This window comes from Vigna unguiculata, chromosome 11, assembly GCF_037176805.1.
Source record: "Vigna unguiculata cultivar grain cowpea cultivar isolate G323 ecotype 2 chromosome 11, ASM3717680v1, whole genome shotgun sequence".
Taxonomy (NCBI): domain Eukaryota; kingdom Viridiplantae; phylum Streptophyta; class Magnoliopsida; order Fabales; family Fabaceae; genus Vigna; species Vigna unguiculata.
In genome coordinates, this window is record NC_140802.1 from 13,294,460 (window position 1) to 13,308,830 (window position 14,371).

The 14,371-nt window shown below is 46.4% G+C and overlaps 42 non-coding genes across 42 annotated transcripts; all 42 read right to left on the minus strand.

The window, feature by feature from the left end:
* Positions 1–247: 247 nt before the first annotated feature.
* On the minus strand, positions 248–366 carry LOC146881425 (5S ribosomal RNA). The gene has a single exon (XR_014986950.1). It is a non-coding gene; the product is annotated as a 5S ribosomal RNA (ribosomal RNA).
* Positions 367–584: 218 nt separating this feature from the next.
* Positions 585–703, minus strand: LOC146881426 (5S ribosomal RNA). The gene has a single exon (XR_014987078.1). It is a non-coding gene; the product is annotated as a 5S ribosomal RNA (ribosomal RNA).
* A 218-nt stretch (positions 704–921) lies between these two features.
* On the minus strand, positions 922–1,040 carry LOC146881427 (5S ribosomal RNA). Its single transcript, XR_014987028.1, has one exon. It is a non-coding gene; the product is annotated as a 5S ribosomal RNA (ribosomal RNA).
* Positions 1,041–1,258: 218 nt separating this feature from the next.
* Positions 1,259–1,377, minus strand: LOC146881428 (5S ribosomal RNA). The gene has a single exon (XR_014987139.1). It is a non-coding gene; the product is annotated as a 5S ribosomal RNA (ribosomal RNA).
* Positions 1,378–1,595: 218 nt separating this feature from the next.
* On the minus strand, positions 1,596–1,714 carry LOC146881429 (5S ribosomal RNA). Its single transcript, XR_014986951.1, has one exon. It is a non-coding gene; the product is annotated as a 5S ribosomal RNA (ribosomal RNA).
* A 218-nt stretch (positions 1,715–1,932) lies between these two features.
* On the minus strand, positions 1,933–2,051 carry LOC146881430 (5S ribosomal RNA). The gene has a single exon (XR_014987079.1). It is a non-coding gene; the product is annotated as a 5S ribosomal RNA (ribosomal RNA).
* Positions 2,052–2,269: 218 nt separating this feature from the next.
* On the minus strand, positions 2,270–2,388 carry LOC146881431 (5S ribosomal RNA). The gene has a single exon (XR_014987047.1). It is a non-coding gene; the product is annotated as a 5S ribosomal RNA (ribosomal RNA).
* A 218-nt stretch (positions 2,389–2,606) lies between these two features.
* On the minus strand, positions 2,607–2,725 carry LOC146881432 (5S ribosomal RNA). Its single transcript, XR_014986952.1, has one exon. It is a non-coding gene; the product is annotated as a 5S ribosomal RNA (ribosomal RNA).
* A 218-nt stretch (positions 2,726–2,943) lies between these two features.
* Positions 2,944–3,062, minus strand: LOC146881433 (5S ribosomal RNA). The gene has a single exon (XR_014987200.1). It is a non-coding gene; the product is annotated as a 5S ribosomal RNA (ribosomal RNA).
* Positions 3,063–3,280: 218 nt separating this feature from the next.
* LOC146881434 (5S ribosomal RNA) lies at positions 3,281–3,399 on the minus strand. Its single transcript, XR_014987249.1, has one exon. It is a non-coding gene; the product is annotated as a 5S ribosomal RNA (ribosomal RNA).
* Positions 3,400–3,617: 218 nt separating this feature from the next.
* LOC146881435 (5S ribosomal RNA) lies at positions 3,618–3,736 on the minus strand. Its single transcript, XR_014987100.1, has one exon. It is a non-coding gene; the product is annotated as a 5S ribosomal RNA (ribosomal RNA).
* Positions 3,737–3,954: 218 nt separating this feature from the next.
* LOC146881436 (5S ribosomal RNA) lies at positions 3,955–4,073 on the minus strand. Its single transcript, XR_014987080.1, has one exon. It is a non-coding gene; the product is annotated as a 5S ribosomal RNA (ribosomal RNA).
* Positions 4,074–4,291: 218 nt separating this feature from the next.
* Positions 4,292–4,410, minus strand: LOC146881437 (5S ribosomal RNA). Its single transcript, XR_014987029.1, has one exon. It is a non-coding gene; the product is annotated as a 5S ribosomal RNA (ribosomal RNA).
* A 218-nt stretch (positions 4,411–4,628) lies between these two features.
* Positions 4,629–4,747, minus strand: LOC146881438 (5S ribosomal RNA). Its single transcript, XR_014986954.1, has one exon. It is a non-coding gene; the product is annotated as a 5S ribosomal RNA (ribosomal RNA).
* Positions 4,748–4,965: 218 nt separating this feature from the next.
* LOC146881439 (5S ribosomal RNA) lies at positions 4,966–5,084 on the minus strand. The gene has a single exon (XR_014986955.1). It is a non-coding gene; the product is annotated as a 5S ribosomal RNA (ribosomal RNA).
* Positions 5,085–5,302: 218 nt separating this feature from the next.
* LOC146881440 (5S ribosomal RNA) lies at positions 5,303–5,421 on the minus strand. Its single transcript, XR_014987202.1, has one exon. It is a non-coding gene; the product is annotated as a 5S ribosomal RNA (ribosomal RNA).
* A 218-nt stretch (positions 5,422–5,639) lies between these two features.
* On the minus strand, positions 5,640–5,758 carry LOC146881441 (5S ribosomal RNA). Its single transcript, XR_014987095.1, has one exon. It is a non-coding gene; the product is annotated as a 5S ribosomal RNA (ribosomal RNA).
* Positions 5,759–5,976: 218 nt separating this feature from the next.
* LOC146881442 (5S ribosomal RNA) lies at positions 5,977–6,095 on the minus strand. Its single transcript, XR_014987101.1, has one exon. It is a non-coding gene; the product is annotated as a 5S ribosomal RNA (ribosomal RNA).
* Positions 6,096–6,313: 218 nt separating this feature from the next.
* LOC146881443 (5S ribosomal RNA) lies at positions 6,314–6,432 on the minus strand. The gene has a single exon (XR_014987030.1). It is a non-coding gene; the product is annotated as a 5S ribosomal RNA (ribosomal RNA).
* Positions 6,433–6,650: 218 nt separating this feature from the next.
* On the minus strand, positions 6,651–6,769 carry LOC146881444 (5S ribosomal RNA). The gene has a single exon (XR_014987177.1). It is a non-coding gene; the product is annotated as a 5S ribosomal RNA (ribosomal RNA).
* A 218-nt stretch (positions 6,770–6,987) lies between these two features.
* LOC146881445 (5S ribosomal RNA) lies at positions 6,988–7,106 on the minus strand. Its single transcript, XR_014986956.1, has one exon. It is a non-coding gene; the product is annotated as a 5S ribosomal RNA (ribosomal RNA).
* Positions 7,107–7,324: 218 nt separating this feature from the next.
* On the minus strand, positions 7,325–7,443 carry LOC146881446 (5S ribosomal RNA). The gene has a single exon (XR_014986957.1). It is a non-coding gene; the product is annotated as a 5S ribosomal RNA (ribosomal RNA).
* Positions 7,444–7,661: 218 nt separating this feature from the next.
* Positions 7,662–7,780, minus strand: LOC146881447 (5S ribosomal RNA). The gene has a single exon (XR_014987203.1). It is a non-coding gene; the product is annotated as a 5S ribosomal RNA (ribosomal RNA).
* A 218-nt stretch (positions 7,781–7,998) lies between these two features.
* On the minus strand, positions 7,999–8,117 carry LOC146881448 (5S ribosomal RNA). The gene has a single exon (XR_014987097.1). It is a non-coding gene; the product is annotated as a 5S ribosomal RNA (ribosomal RNA).
* Positions 8,118–8,335: 218 nt separating this feature from the next.
* Positions 8,336–8,454, minus strand: LOC146881449 (5S ribosomal RNA). Its single transcript, XR_014987228.1, has one exon. It is a non-coding gene; the product is annotated as a 5S ribosomal RNA (ribosomal RNA).
* Positions 8,455–8,672: 218 nt separating this feature from the next.
* Positions 8,673–8,791, minus strand: LOC146881450 (5S ribosomal RNA). Its single transcript, XR_014987032.1, has one exon. It is a non-coding gene; the product is annotated as a 5S ribosomal RNA (ribosomal RNA).
* Positions 8,792–9,009: 218 nt separating this feature from the next.
* On the minus strand, positions 9,010–9,128 carry LOC146881451 (5S ribosomal RNA). Its single transcript, XR_014987065.1, has one exon. It is a non-coding gene; the product is annotated as a 5S ribosomal RNA (ribosomal RNA).
* A 218-nt stretch (positions 9,129–9,346) lies between these two features.
* Positions 9,347–9,465, minus strand: LOC146881452 (5S ribosomal RNA). The gene has a single exon (XR_014986958.1). It is a non-coding gene; the product is annotated as a 5S ribosomal RNA (ribosomal RNA).
* Positions 9,466–9,683: 218 nt separating this feature from the next.
* Positions 9,684–9,802, minus strand: LOC146881453 (5S ribosomal RNA). The gene has a single exon (XR_014986959.1). It is a non-coding gene; the product is annotated as a 5S ribosomal RNA (ribosomal RNA).
* Positions 9,803–10,020: 218 nt separating this feature from the next.
* On the minus strand, positions 10,021–10,139 carry LOC146881454 (5S ribosomal RNA). The gene has a single exon (XR_014987204.1). It is a non-coding gene; the product is annotated as a 5S ribosomal RNA (ribosomal RNA).
* Positions 10,140–10,357: 218 nt separating this feature from the next.
* LOC146881455 (5S ribosomal RNA) lies at positions 10,358–10,476 on the minus strand. Its single transcript, XR_014987098.1, has one exon. It is a non-coding gene; the product is annotated as a 5S ribosomal RNA (ribosomal RNA).
* A 218-nt stretch (positions 10,477–10,694) lies between these two features.
* On the minus strand, positions 10,695–10,813 carry LOC146881456 (5S ribosomal RNA). Its single transcript, XR_014987102.1, has one exon. It is a non-coding gene; the product is annotated as a 5S ribosomal RNA (ribosomal RNA).
* Positions 10,814–11,031: 218 nt separating this feature from the next.
* LOC146881457 (5S ribosomal RNA) lies at positions 11,032–11,150 on the minus strand. Its single transcript, XR_014987033.1, has one exon. It is a non-coding gene; the product is annotated as a 5S ribosomal RNA (ribosomal RNA).
* A 218-nt stretch (positions 11,151–11,368) lies between these two features.
* LOC146881458 (5S ribosomal RNA) lies at positions 11,369–11,487 on the minus strand. Its single transcript, XR_014986994.1, has one exon. It is a non-coding gene; the product is annotated as a 5S ribosomal RNA (ribosomal RNA).
* A 218-nt stretch (positions 11,488–11,705) lies between these two features.
* Positions 11,706–11,824, minus strand: LOC146881459 (5S ribosomal RNA). The gene has a single exon (XR_014987160.1). It is a non-coding gene; the product is annotated as a 5S ribosomal RNA (ribosomal RNA).
* A 218-nt stretch (positions 11,825–12,042) lies between these two features.
* On the minus strand, positions 12,043–12,161 carry LOC146881460 (5S ribosomal RNA). The gene has a single exon (XR_014987147.1). It is a non-coding gene; the product is annotated as a 5S ribosomal RNA (ribosomal RNA).
* A 218-nt stretch (positions 12,162–12,379) lies between these two features.
* LOC146881461 (5S ribosomal RNA) lies at positions 12,380–12,498 on the minus strand. The gene has a single exon (XR_014986960.1). It is a non-coding gene; the product is annotated as a 5S ribosomal RNA (ribosomal RNA).
* A 218-nt stretch (positions 12,499–12,716) lies between these two features.
* Positions 12,717–12,835, minus strand: LOC146881462 (5S ribosomal RNA). The gene has a single exon (XR_014987168.1). It is a non-coding gene; the product is annotated as a 5S ribosomal RNA (ribosomal RNA).
* A 218-nt stretch (positions 12,836–13,053) lies between these two features.
* Positions 13,054–13,172, minus strand: LOC146881463 (5S ribosomal RNA). The gene has a single exon (XR_014986961.1). It is a non-coding gene; the product is annotated as a 5S ribosomal RNA (ribosomal RNA).
* Positions 13,173–13,390: 218 nt separating this feature from the next.
* Positions 13,391–13,509, minus strand: LOC146881464 (5S ribosomal RNA). The gene has a single exon (XR_014986989.1). It is a non-coding gene; the product is annotated as a 5S ribosomal RNA (ribosomal RNA).
* A 218-nt stretch (positions 13,510–13,727) lies between these two features.
* Positions 13,728–13,846, minus strand: LOC146881465 (5S ribosomal RNA). Its single transcript, XR_014987161.1, has one exon. It is a non-coding gene; the product is annotated as a 5S ribosomal RNA (ribosomal RNA).
* Positions 13,847–14,064: 218 nt separating this feature from the next.
* LOC146881466 (5S ribosomal RNA) lies at positions 14,065–14,183 on the minus strand. The gene has a single exon (XR_014987148.1). It is a non-coding gene; the product is annotated as a 5S ribosomal RNA (ribosomal RNA).
* Positions 14,184–14,371: the final 188 nt, after the last annotated feature.

Below are 14,371 nucleotides of genomic sequence, written 5' to 3' on the forward strand. Positions count from 1 at the left end.
GGTGCATTAGTGCTGGTATGATCGCACCTGTGAAGTATTGCACGATCAATGTACATATGGGTTTCGCATTGGGCCTAAGTTTGAACACTTGGCGCGGCGCGGGGGCACGGGGACGTGAGGTGGGTTGTTTTGGTCTGAAGAGATTTTGGTAGTAGTCAGTTGGAATGATTTAGGTGATAATTTAGGATTTGATTGCAAAAGAAAACAGTGATGAAAAGAACGTAGGAAAAGAAAATAACGTAAAAAAGAGGTGCAACACGAGGACTTCCCAGGAGGTCACCCATCCTAGTACTACTCTCGCCCAAGCACGCTTAACTGCGGAGTTCTGATGGGATCCGGTGCATTAGTGCTGGTATGATCGCACCTGTGAAGTATTGCACGATCAATGTACATATGGGTTTCGCATTGGGCCTAAGTTTGAACACTTGGCGCGGCGCGGGGGCACGGGGACGTGAGGTGGGTTGTTTTGGTCTGAAGAGATTTTGGTAGTAGTCAGTTGGAATGATTTAGGTGATAATTTAGGATTTGATTGCAAAAGAAAACAGTGATGAAAAGAACGTAGGAAAAGAAAATAACGTAAAAAAAAGGTGCAACACGAGGACTTCCCAGGAGGTCACCCATCCTAGTACTACTCTCGCCCAGGCACGCTTAACTGCGGAGTTCTGATGGGATCCGGTACATTAGTGCTGGTATGATCGCACCTGTGAAGTATTGCACGATCAATGTACATATGGGTTTCGCATTGGGCCTAAGTTTGAACACTTGGCGCGGCGCGGGGGCACGGGGACGTGAGGTGGGTTGTTTTGGTCTGAAGAGATTTTGGTAGTAGTCAGTTGGAATGATTTAGGTGATAATTTAGGATTTGATTGCAAAAGAAAACAGTGATGAAAAGAACGTAGGAAAAGAAAATAACGTAAAAAAAAGGTGCAACACGAGGACTTCCCAGGAGGTCACCCATCCTAGTACTACTCTCGCCCAGGCACGCTTAACTGCGGAGTTCTGATGGGATCCGGTGCATTAGTGCTGGTATGATCGCACCTGTGAAGTATTGCACGATCAATGTACATATGGGTTTCGCATTGGGCCTAAGTTTGAACACTTGGCGCGGCGCGGGGGCACGGGGACGTGAGGTGGGTTGTTTTGGTCTGAAGAGATTTTGGTAGTAGTCAGTTGGAATGATTTAGGTGATAATTTAGGATTTGATTGCAAAAGAAAACAGTGATGAAAAGAATGTAGGAAAAGAAAATAACGTAAAAAAGAGGTGCAACACGAGGACTTCCCAGGAGGTCACCCATCCTAGTACTACTCTCGCCCAAGCACGCTTAACTGCGGAGTTCTGATGGGATCCGGTGCATTAGTGCTGGTACGATCGCACCTGTGAAGTATTGCACGATCAATGTACATATGGGTTTCGCATTGGGCCTAAGTTTGAACACTTGGCGCGGCGCGGGGGCACGGGGACGTGAGGTGGGTTGTTTTGGTCTGAAGAGATTTTGGTAGTAGTCAGTTGGAATGATTTAGGTGATAATTTAGGATTTGATTGCAAAAGAAAACAGTGATGAAAAGAACGTAGGAAAAGAAAATAACGTAAAAAAGAGGTGCAACACGAGGACTTCCCAGGAGGTCACCCATCCTAGTACTACTCTCGCCCAAGCACGCTTAACTGCGGAGTTCTGATGGGATCCGGTGCATTAGTGCTGGTATGATCGCACCTGTGAAGTATTGCACGATCAATGTACATATGGGTTTCGCATTAGGCCTAAGTTTGAACACTTGGCGCGGCGCGGGGGCACGGGGACGTGAGGTGGGTTGTTTTGGTCTGAAGAGATTTTGGTAGTAGTCAGTTGGAATGATTTAGGTGATAATTTAGGATTTGATTGCAAAAGAAAACAGTGATGAAAAGAACGTAGGAAAAGAAAATAACGTAAAAAAAAGGTGCAACACGAGGACTTCCCAGGAGGTCACCCATCCTAGTACTACTCTCGCCCAGGCACGCTTAACTGCGGAGTTCTGATGGGATCCGGTACATTAGTGCTGGTATGATCGCACCTGTGAAGTATTGCACGATCAATGTACATATGGGTTTCGCATTGGGCCTAAGTTTGAACACTTGGCGCGGCGCGGGGGCACGGGGACGTGAGGTGGGTTGTTTTGGTCTGAAGAGATTTTGGTAGTAGTCAGTTGGAATGATTTAGGTGATAATTTAGGATTTGATTGCAAAAGAAAACAGTGATGAAAAGAACGTAGGAAAAGAAAATAACGTAAAAAAAAGGTGCAACACGAGGACTTCCCAGGAGGTCACCCATCCTAGTACTACTCTCGCCCAGGCACGCTTAACTGCGGAGATCTGATGGGATCCGGTGCATTAGTGCTGGTATGATCGCACCTGTGAAGTATTGCACGATCAATGTACATATGGGTTTCGCATTGGGCCTAAGTTTGAACACTTGGCGCGGCGCGGGGGCACGGGGACGTGAGGTGGGTTGTTTTGGTCTGAAGAGATTTTGGTAGTAGTCAGTTGGAATGATTTAGGTGATAATTTAGGATTTGATTGCAAAAGAAAACAGTGATGAAAAGAATGTAGGAAAAGAAAATAACGTAAAAAAGAGGTGCAACACGAGGACTTCCCAGGAGGTCACCCATCCTAGTACTACTCTCGCCCAAGCACGCTTAACTGCGGAGTTCTGATGGGATCCGGTGCATTAGTGCTGGTATGATCGCACCTGTGAAGTATTGCACGATCAATGTACATATGGGTTTCGCATTGGGCCTAAGTTTGAACACTTGGCGCGGCGCGGGGGCACGGGGACGTGAGGTGGGTTGTTTTGGTCTGAAGAGATTTTGGTAGTAGTCAGTTGGAATGATTTAGGTGATAATTTAGGATTTGATTGCAAAAGAAAACAGTGATGAAAAGAACGTAGGAAAAGAAAATAACGTAAAAAAGAGGTGCAACACGAGGACTTCCCAGGAGGTCACCCATCCTAGTACTACTCTCGCCCAAGCACGCTTAACTGCGGAGTTTTGATGGGATCCGGTGCATTAGTGCTGGTATGATCGCACCTGTGAAGTATTGCACGATCAATGTACATATGGGTTTCGCATTGGGCCTAAGTTTGAACACTTGGCGCGGCGCGGGGGCACGGGGACGTGAGGTGGGTTGTTTTGGTCTGAAGAGATTTTGGTAGTAGTCAGTTGGAATGATTTAGGTGATAATTTAGGATTTGATTGCAAAAGAAAACAGTGATGAAAAGAACGTAGGAAAAGAAAATAACGTAAAAAAGAGGTGCAACACGAGGACTTCCCAGGAGGTCACCCATCCTAGTACTACTCTCGCCAAAGCACGCTTAACTGCGGAGTTCTGATGGGATCCGGTGCATTAGTGCTGGTTTGATCGCACCTGTGAAGTATTGCACGATCAATGTACATATGGGTTTCGCATTGGGCCTAAGTTTGAACACTTGGCGCGGCGCGGGGGCACGGGGACGTGAGGTGGGTTGTTTTGGTCTGAAGAGATTTTGGTAGTAGTCAGTTGGAATGATTTAGGTGATAATTTAGGATTTGATTGCAAAAGAAAACAGTGAGTAAAAGAACGTAGGAAAAGAAAATAACGTAAAAAAGAGGTGCAACACGAGGACTTCCCAGGAGGTCACCCATCCTAGTACTACTCTCACCCAAGCACGCTTAACTGCGGAGTTCTGATGGGATCCGGTGCATTAGTGCTGGTATGATCGCACCTGTGAAGTATTGCACGATCAATGTACATATGGGTTTCGCATTGGGCCTAAGTTTGAACACTTGGCGCGGCGCGGGGGCACGGGGACGTGAGGTGGGTTGTTTTGGTCTGAAGAGATTTTGGTAGTAGTCAGTTGGAATGATTTAGGTGATAATTTAGGATTTGATTGCAAAAGAAAACAGTGATGAAAAGAACGTAGGAAAAGAAAATAACGTAAAAAAAAGGTGCAACACGAGGACTTCCCAGGAGGTCACCCATCCTAGTACTACTCTCGCCCAGGCACGCTTAACTGCGGAGTTCTGATGGGATCCGGTACATTAGTGCTGGTATGATCGCACCTGTGAAGTATTGCACGATCAATGTACATATGGGTTTCGCATTGGGCCTAAGTTTGAACACTTGGCGCGGCGCGGGGGCACGGGGACGTGAGGTGGGTTGTTTTGGTCTGAAGAGATTTTGGTAGTAGTCAGTTGGAATGATTTAGGTGATAATTTAGGATTTGATTGCAAAAGAAAACAGTGATGAAAAGAACGTAGGAAAAGAAAATAACGTAAAAAAAAGGTGCAACACGAGGACTTCCCAGGAGGTCACCCATCCTAGTACTACTCTCGCCCAGGCACGCTTAACTGCGGAGTTCTGATGGGATCCGGTGCATTAGTGCTGGTATGATCGCACCTGTGAAGTATTGCACGATCAATGTACATATGGGTTTCGCATTGGGCCTAAGTTTGAACACTTGGCGCGGCGCGGGGGCACGGGGACGTGAGGTGGGTTGTTTTGGTCTGAAGAGATTTTGGTAGTAGTCAGTTGGAATGATTTAGGTGATAATTTAGGATTTGATTGCAAAAGAAAACAGTGATGAAAAGAATGTAGGAAAAGAAAATAACGTAAAAAAGAGGTGCAACACGAGGACTTCCCAGGAGGTCACCCATCCTAGTACTACTCTCGCCCAAGCACGCTTAACTGCGGAGTTCTGATGGGATCCGGTGCATTAGTGCTGGTATGATCGCACCTGTGAAGTATTGCACGATCAATGTACATATGGGTTTCGCATTGGGCCTAAGTTTGAACACTTGGCGCGGCGCGGGGGCACGGGGACGTGAGGTGGGTTGTTTTGGTCTGAAGAGATTTTGGTAGTAGTCAGTTGGAATGATTTAGGTGATAATTTAGGATTTGATTGCAAAAGAAAACAGTGATGAAAAGAACGTAGGAAAAGAAAATAACGTAAAAAAGAGGTGCAACACGAGGACTTCCCAGGAGGTCACCCATCCTAGTACTACTCTCGCCCAAGCACGCTTAACTGCGGAGTTCTGATGGGATCCGGTGCATTAGTGCTGGTATGATCGCACCTGTGAAGTATTGCACGATCAATGTACATATGGGTTTCGCATTGGGCCTAAGTTTGAACACTTGGCGCGGCGCGGGGGCACGGGGACGTGAGGTGGGTTGTTTTGGTCTGAAGAGATTTTGGTAGTAGTCAGTTGGAATGATTTAGGTGATAATTTAGGATTTGATTGCAAAAGAAAACAGTGATGAAAAGAACGTAGGAAAAGAAAATAACGTAAAAAAGAGGTGCAACACGAGGACTTCCCAGGAGGTCACCCATCCTAGTACTACTCTCGCCCAAGCACGCTTAACTGCGGAGTTTTGATGGGATCCGGTGCATTAGTGCTGGTATGATCGCACCTGTGAAGTATTGCACGATCAATGTACATATGGGTTTCGCATTGGGCCTAAGTTTGAACACTTGGCGCGGCGCGGGGGCACGGGGACGTGAGGTGGGTTGTTTTGGTCTGAAGAGATTTTGGTAGTAGTCAGTTGGAATGATTTAGGTGATAATTTAGGATTTGATTGCAAAAGAAAACAGTGATGAAAAGAACGTAGGAAAAGAAAATAACGTAAAAAAGAGGTGCAACACGAGGACTTCCCAGGAGGTCACCCATCCTAGTACTACTCTCGCCCAAGCACGCTTAACTGCGGAGTTCTGATGGGATCCGGTGCATTAGTGCTGGTTTGATCGCACCTGTGAAGTATTGCACGATCAATGTACATATGGGTTTCGCATTGGGCCTAAGTTTGAACACTTGGCGCGGCGCGGGGGCACGGGGACGTGAGGTGGGTTGTTTTGGTCTGAAGAGATTTTGGTAGTAGTCAGTTGGAATGATTTAGGTGATAATTTAGGATTTGATTGCAAAAGAAAACAGTGAGTAAAAGAACGTAGGAAAAGAAAATAACGTAAAAAAGAGGTGCAACACGAGGACTTCCCAGGAGGTCACCCATCCTAGTACTACTCTCACCCAAGCACGCTTAACTGCGGAGTTCTGATGGGATCCGGTGCATTAGTGCTGGTATGATCGCACCTGTGAAGTATTGCACGATCAATGTACATATGGGTTTCGCATTGGGCCTAAGTTTGAACACTTGGCGCGGCGCGGGGGCACGGGGACGTGAGGTGGGTTGTTTTGGTCTGAAGAGATTTTGGTAGTAGTCAGTTGGAATGATTTAGGTGATAATTTAGGATTTGATTGCAAAAGAAAACAGTGATGAAAAGAACGTAGGAAAAGAAAATAACGTAAAAAAAAGGTGCAACACGAGGACTTCCCAGGAGGTCACCCATCCTAGTACTACTCTCGCCCAGGCACGCTTAACTGCGGAGTTCTGATGGGATCCGGTGCATTAGTGCTGGTATGATCGCACCTGTGAAGTATTGCACGATCAATGTACATATGGGTTTCGCATTGGGCCTAAGTTTGAACACTTGGCGCGGCGCGGGGGCACGGGGACGTGAGGTGGGTTGTTTTGGTCTGAAGAGATTTTGGTAGTAGTCAGTTGGAATGATTTAGGTGATAATTTAGGATTTGATTGCAAAAGAAAACAGTGATGAAAAGAACGTAGGAAAAGAAAATAACGTAAAAAAGAGGTGCAACACGAGGACTTCCCAGGAGGTCACCCATCCTAGTACTACTCTCGGCCAGGCACGCTTAACTGCGGAGTTCTGATGGGATCCGGTGCATTAGTGCTGGTATGATCGCACCTGTGAAGTATTGCACGATCAATGTACATATGGGTTTCGCATTGGGCCTAAGTTTGAACACTTGGCGCGGCGTGGGGGCACGGGGACGTGAGGTGGGTTGTTTTGGTCTGAAGAGATTTTGGTAGTAGTCAGTTGGAATGATTTAGGTGATAATTTAGGATTTGATTGCAAAAGAAAACAGTGATGAAAAGAATGTAGGAAAAGAAAATAACGTAAAAAAGAGGTGCAACACGAGGACTTCCCAGGAGGTCACCCATCCTAGTACTACTCTCGCCCAAGCACGCTTAACTGCGGAGTTCTGATGGGATCCGGTGCATTAGTGCTGGTATGATCGCACCTGTGAAGTATTGCACGATCAATGTACATATGGGTTTCGCATTGGGCCTAAGTTTGAACACATGGCGCGGCGCGGGGGCACGGGGACGTGAGGTGGGTTGTTTTGGTCTGAAGAGATTTTGGTAGTAGTCAGTTGGAATGATTTAGGTGATAATTTAGGATTTGATTGCAAAAGAAAACAGTGATGAAAAGAACGTAGGAAAAGAAAATAACGTAAAAAAGAGGTGCAACACGAGGACTTCCCAGGAGGTCACCCATCCTAGTACTACTCTCGCCCAAGCACGCTTAACTGCGGAGTTCTGATGGGATCCGGTGCATTAGTGCTGGTATGATCGCACCTGTGAAGTATTGCACGATCAATGTACATATGGGTTTCGCATTGGGCCTAAGTTTGAACACTTGGCGCGGCGCGGGGGCACGGGGACGTGAGGTGGGTTGTTTTGGTCTGAAGAGATTTTGGTAGTAGTCAGTTGGAATGATTTAGGTGATAATTTAGGATTTGATTGCAAAAGAAAACAGTGATGAAAAGAACGTAGGAAAAGAAAATAACGTAAAAAAGAGGTGCAACACGAGGACTTCCCAGGAGGTCACCCATCCTAGTACTACTCTCGCCCAAGCACGCTTAACTGCGGAGTTTTGATGGGATCCGGTGCATTAGTGCTGGTATGATCGCACCTGTGAAGTATTGCACGATCAATGTACATATGGGTTTCGCATTGGGCCTAAGTTTGAACACTTGGCGCGGCGCGGGGGCACGGGGACGTGAGGTGGGTTGTTTTGGTCTGAAGAGATTTTGGTAGTAGTCAGTTGGAATGATTTAGGTGATAATTTAGGATTTGATTGCAAAAGAAAACAGTGATGAAAAGAACGTAGGAAAAGAAAATAACGTAAAAAAGAGGTGCAACACGAGGACTTCCCAGGAGGTCACCCATCCTAGTACTACTCTCGCCCAAGCACGCTTAACTGCGGAGTTCTGATGGGATCCGGTGCATTAGTGCTGGTTTGATCGCACCTGTGAAGTATTGCACGATCAATGTACATATGGGTTTCGCATTGGGCCTAAGTTTGAACACTTGGCGCGGCGCGGGGGCACGGGGACGTGAGGTGGGTTGTTTTGGTCTGAAGAGATTTTGGTAGTAGTCAGTTGGAATGATTTAGGTGATAATTTAGGATTTGATTGCAAAAGAAAACAGTGAGTAAAAGAACGTAGGAAAAGAAAATAACGTAAAAAAGAGGTGCAACACGAGGACTTCCCAGGAGGTCACCCATCCTAGTACTACTCTCACCCAAGCACGCTTAACTGCGAAGTTCTGATGGGATCCGGTGCATTAGTGCTGGTATGATCGCACCTGTGAAGTATTGCACGATCAATGTACATATGGGTTTCGCATTGGGCCTAAGTTTGAACACTTGGCGCGGCGCGGGGGCACGGGGACGTGAGGTGGGTTGTTTTGGTCTGAAGAGATTTTGGTAGTAGTCAGTTGGAATGATTTAGGTGATAATTTAGGATTTGATTGCAAAAGAAAACAGTGATGAAAAGAACGTAGGAAAAGAAAATAACGTAAAAAAAAGGTGCAACACGAGGACTTCCCAGGAGGTCACCCATCCTAGTACTACTCTCGCCCAGGCACGCTTAACTGCGGAGTTCTGATGGGATCCGGTGCATTAGTGCTGGTATGATCGCACCTGTGAAGTATTGCACGATCAATGTACATATGGGTTTCGCATTGGGCCTAAGTTTGAACACTTGGCGCGGCGCGGGGGCACGGGGACGTGAGGTGGGTTGTTTTGGTCTGAAGAGATTTTGGTAGTAGTCAGTTGGAATGATTTAGGTGATAATTTAGGATTTGATTGCAAAAGAAAACAGTGATGAAAAGAACGTAGGAAAAGAAAATAACGTAAAAAAGAGGTGCAACACGAGGACTTCCCAGGAGGTCACCCATCCTAGTACTACTCTCGCCCAGGCACGCTTGACTGCGGAGTTCTGATGGGATCCGGTGCATTAGTGCTGGTATGATCGCACCTGTGAAGTATTGCACGATCAATGTACATATGGGTTTCGCATTGGGCCTAAGTTTGAACACTTGGCGCGGCGTGGGGGCACGGGGACGTGAGGTGGGTTGTTTTGGTCTGAAGAGATTTTGGTAGTAGTCAGTTGGAATGATTTAGGTGATAATTTAGGATTTGATTGCAAAAGAAAACAGTGATGAAAAGAATGTAGGAAAAGAAAATAAAGTAAAAAAGAGGTGCAACACGAGGACTTCCCAGGAGGTCACCCATCCTAGTACTACTCTCGCCCAAGCACGCTTAACTGCGGAGTTCTGATGGGATCCGGTGCATTAGTGCTGGTATGATCGCACCTGTGAAGTATTGCACGAATAATGTACATATGGGTTTCGCATTGGGCCTAAGTTTGAACACTTGGCGCGGCGCGGGGGCACGGGGACGTGAGGTGGGTTGTTTTGGTCTGAAGAGATTTTGGTAGTAGTCAGTTGGAATGATTTAGGTGATAATTTAGGATTTGATTGCAAAAGAAAACAGTGATGAAAAGAACGTAGGAAAAGAAAATAACGTAAAAAAGAGGTGCAACACGAGGACTTCCCAGGAGGTCACCCATCCTAGTACTACTCTCGCCCAAGCACGCTTAACTGCGGAGTTCTGATGGGATCCGGTGCATTAGTGCTGGTATGATCGCACCTGTGAAGTATTGCACGATCAATGTACATATGGGTTTCGCATTGGGCCTAAGTTTGAACACTTGGCGCGGCGCGGGGGCACGGGGACGTGAGGTGGGTTGTTTTGGTCTGAAGAGATTTTGGTAGTAGTCAGTTGGAATGATTTAGGTGATAATTTAGGATTTGATTGCAAAAGAAAACAGTGATGAAAAGAACGTAGGAAAAGAAAATAACGTAAAAAAGAGGTGCAACACGAGGACTTCCCAGGAGGTCACCCATCCTAGTACTACTCTCGCCCAAGCACGCTTAACTGCGGAGTTTTGATGGGATCCGGTGCATTAGTGCTGGTATGATCGCACCTGTGAAGTATTGCACGATCAATGTACATATGGGTTTCGCATTGGGCCTAAGTTTGAACACTTGGCGCGGCGCGGGGGCACGGGGACGTGAGGTGGGTTGTTTTGGTCTGAAGAGATTTTGGTAGTAGTCAGTTGGAATGATTTAGGTGATAATTTAGGATTTGATTGCAAAAGAAAACAGTGATGAAAAGAACGTAGGAAAAGAAAATAACGTAAAAAAGAGGTGCAACACGAGGACTTCCCAGGAGGTCACCCATCCTAGTACTACTCTCGCCCAAGCACGCTTAACTGCGGAGTTCTGATGGGATCCGGTGCATTAGTGCTGGTTTGATCGCACCTGTGAAGTATTGCACGATCAATGTACATATGGGTTTCGCATTGGGCCTAAGTTTGAACACTTGGCGCGGCGCGGGGGCACGGGGACGTGAGGTGGGTTGTTTTGGTCTGAAGAGATTTTGGTAGTAGTCAGTTGGAATGATTTAGGTGATAATTTAGGATTTGATTTCAAAAGAAAACAGTGAGTAAAAGAACGTAGGAAAAGAAAATAACGTAAAAAAGAGGTGCAACACGAGGACTTCCCAGGAGGTCACCCATCCTAGTACTACTCTCACCCAAGCACGCTTAACTGCGGAGTTCTGATGGGATCCGGTGCATTAGTGCTGGTATGATCGCACCTGTGAAGTATTGCACGATCAATGTACATATGGGTTTCGCATTGGGCCTAAGTTTGAACACTTGGCGCGGCGCGGGGGCACGGGGACGTGAGGTGGGTTGTTTTGGTCTGAAGAGATTTTGGTAGTAGTCAGTTGGAATGATTTAGGTGATAATTTAGGATTTGATTGCAAAAGAAAACAGTGATGAAAAGAACGTAGGAAAAGAAAATAACGTAAAAAAAAGGTGCAACACGAGGACTTCCCAGGAGGTCACCCATCCTAGTACTACTCTCGCCCAGGCACGCTTAACTGCGGAGTTCTGATGGGATCCGGTGCATTAGTGCTGGTATGATCGCACCTGTGAAGTATTGCACGATCAATGTACATATGGGTTTCGCATTGGGCCTAAGTTTGAACACTTGGCGCGGCGCGGGGGCACGGGGACGTGAGGTGGGTTGTTTTGGTCTGAAGAGATTTTGGTAGTAGTCAGTTGGAATGATTTAGGTGATAATTTAGGATTTGATTGCAAAAGAAAACAGTGATGAAAAGAACGTAGGAAAAGAAAATAACGTAAAAAAGAGGTGCAACACGAGGACTTCCCAGGAGGTCACCCATCCTAGTACTACTCTCGCCCAGGCACGCTTAACTGCGGAGTTCTGATGGGATCCGGTGCATTAGTGCTGGTATGATCGCACCTGTGAAGTATTGCACGATCAATGTACATATGGGTTTCGCATTGGGCCTAAGTTTGAACACTTGGCGCGGCGCGGGGGCACGGGGACGTGAGGTGGGTTGTTTTGGTCTGAAGAGATTTTGGTAGTAGTCAGTTGGAATGATTTAGGTGATAATTTAGGATTTGATTGCAAAAGAAAACAGTGATGAAAAGAACGTAGGAAAAGAAAATAACGTAAAAAAGAGGTGCAACACAAGGACTTCCCAGGAGGTCACCCATCCTAGTACTACTCTCGCCCAAGCACGCTTAACTGCGGAGTTCTGATGGGACCCGGTGCATTAGTGCTGGTATGATCGCACCTGTGAAGTATTGCACGATCAATGTACATATGGGTTTCGCATTGGGCCTAAGTTTGAACACTTGGCGCGGCGCGGGGGCACGGGGACGTGAGGTGGGTTGTTTTGGTCTGAAGAGATTTTGGTAGTAGTCAGTTGGAATGATTTAGGTGATAATTTAGGATTTGATTGCAAAAGAAAACAGTGATGAAAAGAACGTAGGAAAAGAAAATAACGTAAAAAAGAGGTGCCACACGAGGACTTCCCAGGAGGTCACCCATCCTAGTACTACTCTCGCCCAAGCACGCTTAACTGCGGAGTTCTGATGGGATCCGGTGCATTAGTGCTGGTATGATCGCACCTGTGAAGTATTGCACGATCAATGTACATATGGGTTTCGCATTGGGCCTAAGTTTGAACACTTGGCGCGGCGCGGGGGCACGGGGACGTGAGGTGGGTCGTTTTGGTCTGAAGAGATTTTGGAAGTAGTCAGTTGGAAAGATTTAGGTGATAATTTAGAATTTGATTGCAAAAAAAAACAGTGATGAAAAGAACGTAGGAAAAGAAAATAACGTAAAAAAGAGGTGCAACACGAGGACTTCCCAGGAGGTCACCCATCCTAGTACTACTCTCGCCCAAGCACGCTTAACTGCGGAGTTCTGATGGGATCCGGTGCATTAGTGCTGGTATGATCGCACCTGTGAAGTATTGCACGATCAATGTACATATGGGTTTCGCATTGGGCCTAAGTTTGAACACTTGGCGCGGCGCGGGGGCACGGGGACGTGAGGTGGGTTGTTTTGGTCTGAAGAGATTTTGGTAGTAGTCAGTTGGAATGATTTAGGTGATAATTTAGGATTTGATTGCAAAAGAAAACAGTGATGAAAAAAACGTAGGAAAAGAAAATAACGTAAAAAAGAGGTGCAACACGAGGACTTCCCAGGAGGTCCCCCATCCTAGTACTACTCTCGCCCAAGCTCGCTTAACTGCGGAGTTCTGATGGGATCCGGTGCATTAGTGCTGGTATGATCGCACCTGTGAAGTATTGCACGATCAATGTACATATGGGTTTCGCATTGGGCCTAAGTTTGAACACTTGGCGCGGCGCGGGGGCACGGGGACGTGAGGTGGGTTGTTTTGGTCTGAAGAGATTTTGGTAGTAGTCAGTTGGAATGATTTAGGTGATAATTTAGGATTTGATTGCAAAAGAAAACAGTGATGAAAAGAACGTAGGAAAAGAAAATAACGTAAAAAAGAGGTGCAACACGAGGACTTCCCAGGAGGTCACCCATCCTAGTACTACTCTCGCCCAAGCACGCTTAACTGCGGAGTTCTGATGGGATCCGGTGCATTAGTGCTGGTATGATCGCACCTGTGAAGTATTGCACGATCAATGTACATATGGGTTTCGCATTGGGCCTAAGTTTGAACACTTGGCGCGGCGCGGGGGCACGGGGACGTGAGGTGGGTTGTTTTGGTCTGAAGAGATTTTGGTAGTAGTCAGTTGGAATGATTTAGGTGATAATTTAGGATTTGATTGCAAAAGAAAACAGTGATGAAAAGAACGTAGGAAAAGAAAATAACGTAAAAAAGAGGTGCAACACGAGGACTTCCCAGGAGGTCACCCATCCTAGTACTACTCTCGCCCAAGCACGCTTAGCTGCGGAGTTCTGATGGGATCCGGTGCATTAGTGCTGGTATGATCGCACCTGTGAAGTATTGCACGATCAATGTACATATGGGTTTCGCATTGGGCCTAAGTTTGAACACTTGGCGCGGCGCGGGGGCACGGGGACGTGAGGTGGGTTGTTTTGGTCTGAAGAGATTTTGGTAGTAGTCAGTTGGAATGATTTAGGTGATAATTTAGGATTTGATTGCAAAAGAAAATAGTGATGAAAAGAACGTAGGAAAAGAAAATAACGTAAAAAAGAGGTGCAACACAAGGACTTCCCAGGAGGTCACCCATCCTAGTACTACTCTCGCCCAAGCACGCTTAACTGCGGAGTTCTGATGGGACCCGGTGCATTAGTGCTGGTATGATCGCACCTGTGAAGTATTGCACGATCAATGTACATATGGGTTTCGCATTGGGCCTAAGTTTGAACACTTGGCGCGGCGCGGGGGCACGGGGACGTGAGGTGGGTTGTTTTGGTCTGAAGAGATTTTGGTAGTAGTCAGTTGGAATGATTTAGGTGATAATTTAGGATTTGATTGCAAAAGAAAACAGTGATGAAAAGAACGTAGGAAAAGAAAATAACGTAAAAAAGAGGTGCCACACGAGGACTTCCCAGGAGGTCACCCATCCTAGTACTACTCTCGCCCAAGCACGCTTAACTGCGGAGTTCTGATGGGATCCGGTGCATTAGTGCTGGTATGATCGCACCTGTGAAGTATTGCACGATCAATGTACATATGGGTTTCGCATTGGGCCTAAGTTTGAACACTTGGCGCGGCGCGGGGGCACGGGGACGTGAGGTGGGTTGTTTTGGTCTGAAGAGATTTTGGTAGTAGTCAGTTGGAATGATTTAGGTGATAATTTAGGATTTGATTGCAAAAGAAAACAGTGATGAAAA